Raw genomic sequence first — 8,748 nt, 5'->3', positions numbered from 1 at the left:
AAATAAATAAATAAATAAATAAATAAAATTAAATTAAACCTAGCACTTGAGAGGCTGAGGTAGGAGGACTGATGTGAGTTCCAGGCCAGGCTGGGCTATAAAATGAGTTTAAGGCCAGCCTGAACTGCATATGAGACCTTGTCTCAAAAGACAGAAAAAAAGGTAAGAAAAAAAGAGAAAAGTTAAGTTTATTGGTATAATTTAGATATAAAATAGATCACATTCATTATTAAGAATTTGCTCCTGTACATGTCTTGCTTCTTTTGCCCCCAACCCCCTCCCTTCACCGTCTTCCTCTACTTATTTACGAAGCTTTTTTTCCATTTTATTCTTCTCTTCTCATTTTTCTCTTCCATTTCCTCCTTTCTCCCTTCTCCCTCAATTCCCCTTTTCTTTTGAATAATTTCTTCCTGTGTCATATTATCTATTGTACATTTTAGTTCTTATTTATGCTTTCAGTTTCTCACACCAGAGAGACTGTAATATTTATACATGTGTCTGACTTTCATTTAGGAGTATGGTCTCAAGGTCTATTCATTTACCTAGAAATGTCTCACATTTATCCTTCTTCATGACAGAGTAGTACTCTATTGTGTGGAAAAAACCTCATCTTTGTTATCTATTCGTCAGTTGATGGCCATTTGGGTTTCCAAAACTTAGCTATTACAAACTGTGCTGCTATATAAACTTGGGTGTGGAAATATCACTGTGGCATGATGCTTTTAATTCACTTGGCCACATACCAAAAAGGGTTACACTAGTCTGTACTCACACCAAAGCAGAGAAGGAGTCCTTTTCCCCTACTACCTTGCCAGTATTTATTTTTGGTTGATTTCTTGACAATAGCCATTCTTTCTGAAGTAAGATGGAGTCTCAGGGTTTTAATTTGCATCCCTCAAATGACCAGTGATGATGAACATTTTTTCATGTATTCATTTACTATTTGTACTTCTTCTGAAAAATGTGTACCTCAGATGCCCATTTTGGGGTCTTTAAATTTGGGGATGTCTTTTTTTTTTTCAATTCATGTTCTTGATATTAGTCCTTTTTCTGAGGATCAACATTATTCTGAAAGGGGACATGTGTTTGTCACTTTCATATACTTGGGACAAAATAAATGACATCTGCAACTTACAGAAGTTTGTTGGATTACAGTTTCAGAGGATCCAGGCCATACTTGGCAGCTCCATGGCAGAAGGGCACTGCTAAGGATTTTTCTTAGCCCATGGCTGCTGGGAAGCTGAGAGAGCAGGGAGGTGCCAGGGACAAGAATATGCCCTTCCAAGCCCCACCTCCAAACATGAGATATTTGAATGAAATTTTGGATCTTAACCCTAATAGACAAACAGGGGACACATTAAGCCATGGGAACTTTCACTCTGAAGCTTTTTTCCTCTATTGTTTTTTTTTTTTTTTTTTTTTTTTTTTTGGTTCCTCAAATGCCTTCAGGGCACTATTGGCCAGCTGGAGAGGTGTGAGGTTCGAACTCCAGCAACCTGAGGCTGACAGCTTTGTGGAAGCAGCCACTTAAAGGCCTGAGCTAGGGCCAGGCCCCCAAAATGGAATAAGTTTTTTTTTCCTCTATTGTTAATTGATAACCTCATCCATCTTTCACCTGCTCTTTGGTCCTGGATTTGGTTGACCCATTGGCCTTTTCTCTGACAGTCTCTTACCTCATTTTTAGAATCTAGAATCATTTCTGCCTCTGCTACACCTTTCACACTGTTTTAGCTTCTTGGCACTAGGAATCAGAATGAATCTCCTTCATACAGTTTTCTCTTAGAAGTCTTGCCCTTAACATTTCGATCCTTTACAAAGAAGTCTTTGAAAGCCTGTTTTCTCTGCTTTTGCAGTACCTGAAGAGGATCATACCTGACCTGTGTAAACCCTATAGCCTCCCTCAACATCCTGATGTGGAGATGCTGGATCAGCCCTTGCCAGCACAGCAGTGCACACAGGAGAAAGTGTCTTCAGAAGACGAAGATGAGGAGATGTCTGAGGATACAAGACCTAGATCACTATGAAATGAAAGAGGAAGAGCCAGCTGAGGGCAAAAAATTGGCAGATGATGGCATTGGAATAGGAAACTTAAAAAAAAAAAAAAAAAAAGAGCCGGGGAGATGGCTCAGTGGAATAAATGCTTCCCTGGCAAGCGCAAGGGCCTGAGTTCAATCCCTGGTTCTGCCAAAAAAAAAAAGAAAAAAAAGAAAAAAGAAAAGAAAAAGAAAACTTGGCCATTCTTGAGCAAATTAAAAAGAACCAGAGGCAAGATTACTTAAATGGTGCAGTGTCTGGCTCGGTGCAGGCCACTGACTGGCTGATGAAGGAGCTCAGGGATATATACTGATCCCAGAGTTTCAAAGGCAGAAACTATGCAGTTGAACTCGTGAATGATAGTCTATCTGATTGGAATGTTAAACTCCTCAAAGTTGACCAGGACAGAGCTTTGCACAATGATCTCCAGATCCTCAAGAGAAGGAAGGGGCCGACTTCACTCTACTTAACTTCTCTTTTAGAGATAACTTTCCCTTTTACCCACTGTTTGTCAGGTTTGGTCTGCAGTTCTCTCCAGAGGGTATGTTCTGGGCAGAGGCGCCATCTGCGTGGAACTTCTCACCAAGCAGGCTGCAGCAGAGCCTGCTCCACAGCCCGTGATCATGCGGATCAGCGCCACACTGTGAAGGGGAAAGCACGAGTGCAGTTTGCAGCCAGCAAATCCCAGTACAGTCTGCCAAGAGCTCAGCAGTCCTGCAAGTCCTTGGTGCAGATCCATAAGAAAAATGGATGGTACACACCCCCCGAAGGAAGATGGCTAACCATGGAGTCACCCCATCCTCCCCCAGGCACCACTGGGCCACTCACCTTTGAATGCTGTATTTGGATCTCACACTGCCTCTGTGGTTCCCTCCCTCATTTTTCCTGGATGTGATAGCTCTACCTATTGCAGGACAATGATGGCTACTCTAAATGCTGAGGAAAAATAAATAAATAAAACACACAAACTGTTCCAAGTACTCAAGACTGACTGACTACAGACTAAGTAACCACCTTGCTGGAACCCTTGCCAGCAGGCATTCTTAGAAATTCTTAGTCTCCTTATGTTGCTGGAAACTCAGCTGTGCTTCAGACTAGAGCCTCCTTACCTATGATATGGGTTTTTAATTTATTTTCTCTTATTTCATGTACACTGCTTTTTTTGGTTACAGTGTATGATGGATGTGTACGAAAAAAATGTGGCTTTAGGAAAACAATTACAATTTGTTAATTTGAAAACAAATAAAGCCCATCTTTGGGGCCGGGGAGATGGCTCAGTGGAATAAGCGCTTCCCTGGCAAGTGTAAGGGCCTGAGTTCAATCCTCAGTTCCGCCAAAAAACAGCAACAAAGCCCATCTTCTCAATTTTTACCTCAAAAGAGGCCAGTATTGTACTTATTTGCCATAGTTACTACTTTTATACAAATTCACCTTGGACAACACTATCAGATAGGTTTCCTAAATGCTGTTTACAATCAGTCCCCAAATTATGAATAAGTTCTTTTCTGGGAGGACTGTTCATAAGTTAAATTCATTAGCAAGCCAACAAAGGGAGTCTTATGCAGTATAACTGCAAGAGTTTGAAACTGGAGTGTGTAGAAGTCAGAGACTTACTGTATTTAATGATAGAATACAGGGACAATTAACCTGTGTATCATTAGTATTGTTTCACCTGCAAGTTTTGATCAATCCTACCCCAACAAGTTTAAGCAGAAATGGTTTATTGCTATCCACTATCAAAGGTTCTGAGGAAAGCCAACTCAGTGATTCAGTAAGTCTCTGAGGAGTCGTCTCTCCACTGCTGTTCTTTGTGAAGTTTCCTATATGAGTTTTCTGTACAGTGAGGTATGACTTGGTGCTAAAGGCTTTCCCATATTCACTACAGTTGTATTCTGCATGAGTCCGCTCATGTAGTACAAGGCATGACTTGCTGCCAGAGGCTTTCTCACAGTAGTTGCATTTGAAAGGCTTTTTTTTTTTTTTTTTTCTTTTTTTGGCAGAACCGGGGATTGAACTCAGGCCCTTGCACTTGCCAGGGAAGCGATTATTCCACTGAGCCATCTCCCCGGCCCTGAAAGGGTTTTCTTTACGTTTCTAGGCACATACTTTGTAAGTTCTTGGGGACAGTTTTTCTAGATTCCTTATTTTCAGAGTATTTTGTACCAGTAACAGTTTTCTCTTGTTCTCAGAAGAGAGGTATGGTTCCCCAAGTACATGAAACCCACTAGGATTCTTCTGAGTACAACTGCCAGTGAAACCTGTATATTTCAAATTCTTTCAGTGTATGCCACATTTCTGAAGATTCTATCTTGAAGAAACATAGTTTCTCTTAAAACATAGTTGTCTAGATGAATTACATCCATAGCTTTTTGCCACATTTTGCAACTTGTGTTGGTTTTCCTGATGCCATACCATATGATCATCAGCTTCCAAAATATTGTCTGGAAGTGAAAACAGTCCTCTATTACAAATAATAACATGATCCTGGTATAGTATAAAATTTACTTAAAATGCAATTTCCTAAGTTTTTTCTTTTAATTTTGCACATCCGAATTTTTTTTTTTTAACAGCCAGGGATTGCTAGGCAAGTACTCTACCACTAAACTACGTTACCAGCCCTGTTTATGTTTTAGTTTGAGACATGACCTAAGTTGCTCAGGCTTCACTTGAATGTGTGATCCCTTTACCTCAAACCCCCAGCGTAGCTGGGCTTATGGATGTGTACCACCATACCTGACAGATACTAAATCTTCATAAAACTAAAATTGCGTATTCAATTTACTGAGCACTGGAGAAAACAAAACAAACTAAATGAGGTAGATATAAGAAGCTGACAATGAGTAAAGAATTTGAGTTGTAAAATTTTGTATAATACTAACAAAAGCAAAATGTGCTCAAGAAATAATTAAGGAGGGCTGGTGATATGGCTCAGTGGTCTAAAGCATCTACTTAGAACAAGCTTAGCAAAGCACAAGGACTGCGGTTCAATCCCCCAGCACCACATTCCAGCCAGCCCCGCCCCCTGGTGGGCTGTGCTGGCCACACACACACACACACACACACACACATAAATAAATAAATAAAATTTTAAAATAAAAATGCAAATACTATTTAAAAAAAAAGAAAAGAAATAATTAAGGGGCCAGGGAGATAGCTTGGAGATCTAAGTGCCTGCCTGGTAAGCACAAGGACGCAGGTTCGATCCCCTGTATCACAAGCCATGCTGGTCCCTAAGCCTTGCTGGCAACTGAAACTGGGTGTGGTGGTGCATGCCTGCAATCCCATTGCTGGAGAGGCTGACACAGGAGGATCACTAGAAGTCTGAGCCTCATAGTGAGACCTTGTGCCAAATACATAAATAAATAAAAGATTTTTTTAATTAAAAAAAAACAATGAAGATAATACAAAGAGGTTGCAGGGAATCTGAGTATGAGCTTCATTTAATAAATAATTAATACATATGTTGTGGCAAACACTGTGTGCTAGAGAAATGGCAGAGAACACTGTAAAACTGTTGCCAGTCCTCTTGGGAATTCACTTTCCCATTGAATACCTGCCCATATATGTAAATGGCTGACATGGAATATCATCATGAAGTTTCAGAACACTGAGGACAAGAAGTAGCTCTTAAAGATTTCCAGAGAAACAAAACCAAAACCATTTCACATAATGGAGCAAAAATTCACACAGATGGCAAAAGACTTATATTAACACTAAAAGAAAGAAAACACAGCAATTAAAAATAAGAACATCATGGAGCCAGCAAGATAGCTCAGTGGTCTAAAGCACCTGCTTAGGCAGCCACAGAGGACTGGTTTGATCCCCAGCACCACATGCTACACCAGCCCCACCGTTGCTGAGCCAGCAAAAAAATTTTTTGTAAAAAAAGAACATCAGATACACAGGCCTCAACATTTGTATGTCATGTGTCATTTCATAAGGTGCCACTGGAAAAAGTGCTTCAACAAAACCAAGGAAAGAGTGATAGGGCATAGACAAACCAGGATCAGAGTGAAGCTTCTGCATAAGAACTATACAGTTGGACTTGGGGAAAACTACACTAATGTGGACCATGGTAAAAGTTCTAGGAATGATTCTGCCAGAAAGAATAAATGGATAGAATTACTAATTTGGCCAAATGTTGCCAAAAAAATTTAAAAGAGGGCTGAGTATTGCTCAGTAATAGAACCATTCTGGGGGTATGATTCGCTGGTCTCATGCCTAGCAAGCATGAGACCCTGAGTTTAATTTCCAGCACTACCACTCCCTAAAGAAAAGAAAAATCTTCAGGAGAAGAGTCTGAGATAAAATTAGTGATAAACACATTATTAACATGTTACTGCTATTAGCAGAGAAAAATAGGCAAATAAAATAACTGACTAGAAAACAATTGTAAACAAAATATAATTTTACTCTTCCATGATTTACCTATAAAGAGAAATTACATTGTCATAATAATGCAAAAACTGAAAATCTAACCAAATATACAAAATGACTATATGAGGATGATGGAGCACAGAAGGGACAGCATGTATGTGATCGCGAAAGTTTTCAGGAGAGTATCAAAGATACAAATCAACATTCTATACTGATAAATCATTAGGAAAAGTCAGTGTGATATAAGCTGATTATTGATAAATGTGGAGGAACATATTAAGAAATAAGGCCAGAGCCATAGCAGAGATGAGATCTGTGGACTTCAACAGAAAATTAGATTCATCATATAGCATAATCTTAGTTTTGTTGTTAGTTTAGAAAGTGTTCAGCCAGAATCATTAGAATTCCTGGGACATCAAGTGATGGAAGTCAGAGTGTAGCATCCCCAGATGAACACAGGCATGGTACCAGCAACAGAAGGGTTGGAGAGAAGGGCAGGATTCATGGTCAGGATAGCTTCAGTACCCAGGAACTCTGAGTATCTACTGCTGACAACCAGATACAGGAGCAATGGGATTCAAGGGGAGAAATTACTCACTTGCTCATCTTCTTGATGGTGACATCTTTTACTGTAAGGCCATGTAGTATTCAGTGACTTCTTCCCAAGCCATAGAGACAGTCAGAAGTGTTCATATTAATCTCTACATCCCAGGGAAGATACTGTACCAAATTGGAACTGATGTTCCTGAAAATAACATTAAGTTGTTTACTAAATTAGTAAAAGGGGTCAGATTTAGTAGGTAGGAAAACTACTTGTATGATGTGCTATCTCCAACCCTGATTTGCTTTCATATTCTCACAGTATCCTGTTAATTACCCTGATCATTATATTACTTTAAAGCATCTAGATAGACTTTCCCATTCTCTTTTCTTGGACCTCCAAATATGTGCTACTGTGGCTTGATGATACAACCCCTTGTTTCCTCTGTTTATGTTTTGAATTGAACCCATGGCTTACACACTGTAGGGAAGTACCCTATCACTGAGCTACACCAGCAACCCTTTGTATGTTTGATTTTTTGTGTGTTTTTGTTAAAGCAATGAAAAGCTTGTCCATTGTGTACCCTCTATTTTCCATTGCTTTTAGAATCAGCCACTGATGTCTCTTAATTCTTTCTTATAGTATTTGCCTCACAAATGCAGTGAATGTGGGAAAACATTCAATTTTAATTCACCACTAGTTATACACCAGAGACTTCACACAGGTGAAAAGCCACATGAATGCTGTGCGAATGTCTTCAGTAGGAAAAAAAAAAAAAAAAAAAAACCCAAACACCCAGCTTATTTCACATCTGAGGACTCATTTAGGACAGAAACTCTATGTGTGTGTGATGAATGTGGCAAAGCTTTTTGTTTCAAACCACAGCTTATTATACATCAAGGAATTCACAAAGGAGAGAAACCATGTAAGTGCAGAGAATGTCAGAAAGCCTTTAGTACAAAGTCAAGCTTTGTGATTCTTCAGAGAATTCATACAGGGTTGAAGCACTATGCATGTACTTAACGTAGAAAAACCTTTACATTTAAGTCTCAGTTCATTGTACATCAGGGTGCTCACACAGGAGTAGAATCCTATGGATATATTTAGCATGGGAAGGTGTTCAGTTTGAATTCACAGCTCATTTTATATCAGAGAAGTCACACAGGAATAAAATCTTATGTATGTAGTAATTGTGGCAAAGCTTTCAAGAGCATGACATCCCTCACTATACACATGTGGACACACATAGGAAAGAGACCCTATGAATGCACTGATTGTGGGAATTCTTCAGTTTTAATTCACAACTCATTATACATCAGAGAGTTCACACAGGGGAGAGCCCCTATCAATACTCTCAATGTAGGAAAACTTTTAGTTGGAAATACCAGCTCATTTCACACCAGAGGACTCATGTAGGACAAAAGCCTTATTAGTGTGGTGACTGTGGGAAAGCTTTTCAGTTCAAAATCACAGTTAACTATACATCATAAAATTCATACAGAAGAGAAGCCCTTTGAATGCAGTAAATGTCAAGAGAGCCTTTAACACAAAGTCAAACCTCAGGGGCCAAGGAGATGGCTCAGTAGAATAAGCGCTTGCCTGGCAAGTGCAGGGCCTGAGTTCAATACCTGGTTCCGCAAAAAAAAAAAAAAAGTCAAACCTCACTGTCCATCACAGAATTCATACAAGGGAGAAACCTTATGGTTATAGGAAATGTAGAAGAGCTTTTACATTCAAGTTTCAACTCATTGTACATCAGGGGGCTCACAGGGGTGGGAAGCCCCATAGATGCAGTG

General features: G+C 39.5%; 1 pseudogene; it reads left to right on the top strand.

The window, feature by feature from the left end:
- The window catches only part of LOC101592323, a 23,448-nt pseudogene extending 20,378 nt beyond the window's left edge, over positions 1-3,070 (top strand).
- The last annotated feature ends 5,678 nt before the right edge of the window (positions 3,071-8,748 follow it).

The sequence above is a fragment of the Octodon degus genome, unplaced genomic scaffold (assembly GCF_000260255.1).
Source record: "Octodon degus isolate 3935 unplaced genomic scaffold, OctDeg1.0 scaffold00076, whole genome shotgun sequence".
Classification (NCBI taxonomy): Eukaryota; Metazoa; Chordata; class Mammalia; order Rodentia; family Octodontidae; genus Octodon; species Octodon degus.
This window is presented reverse-complemented; position numbering and strand designations above follow the sequence as displayed.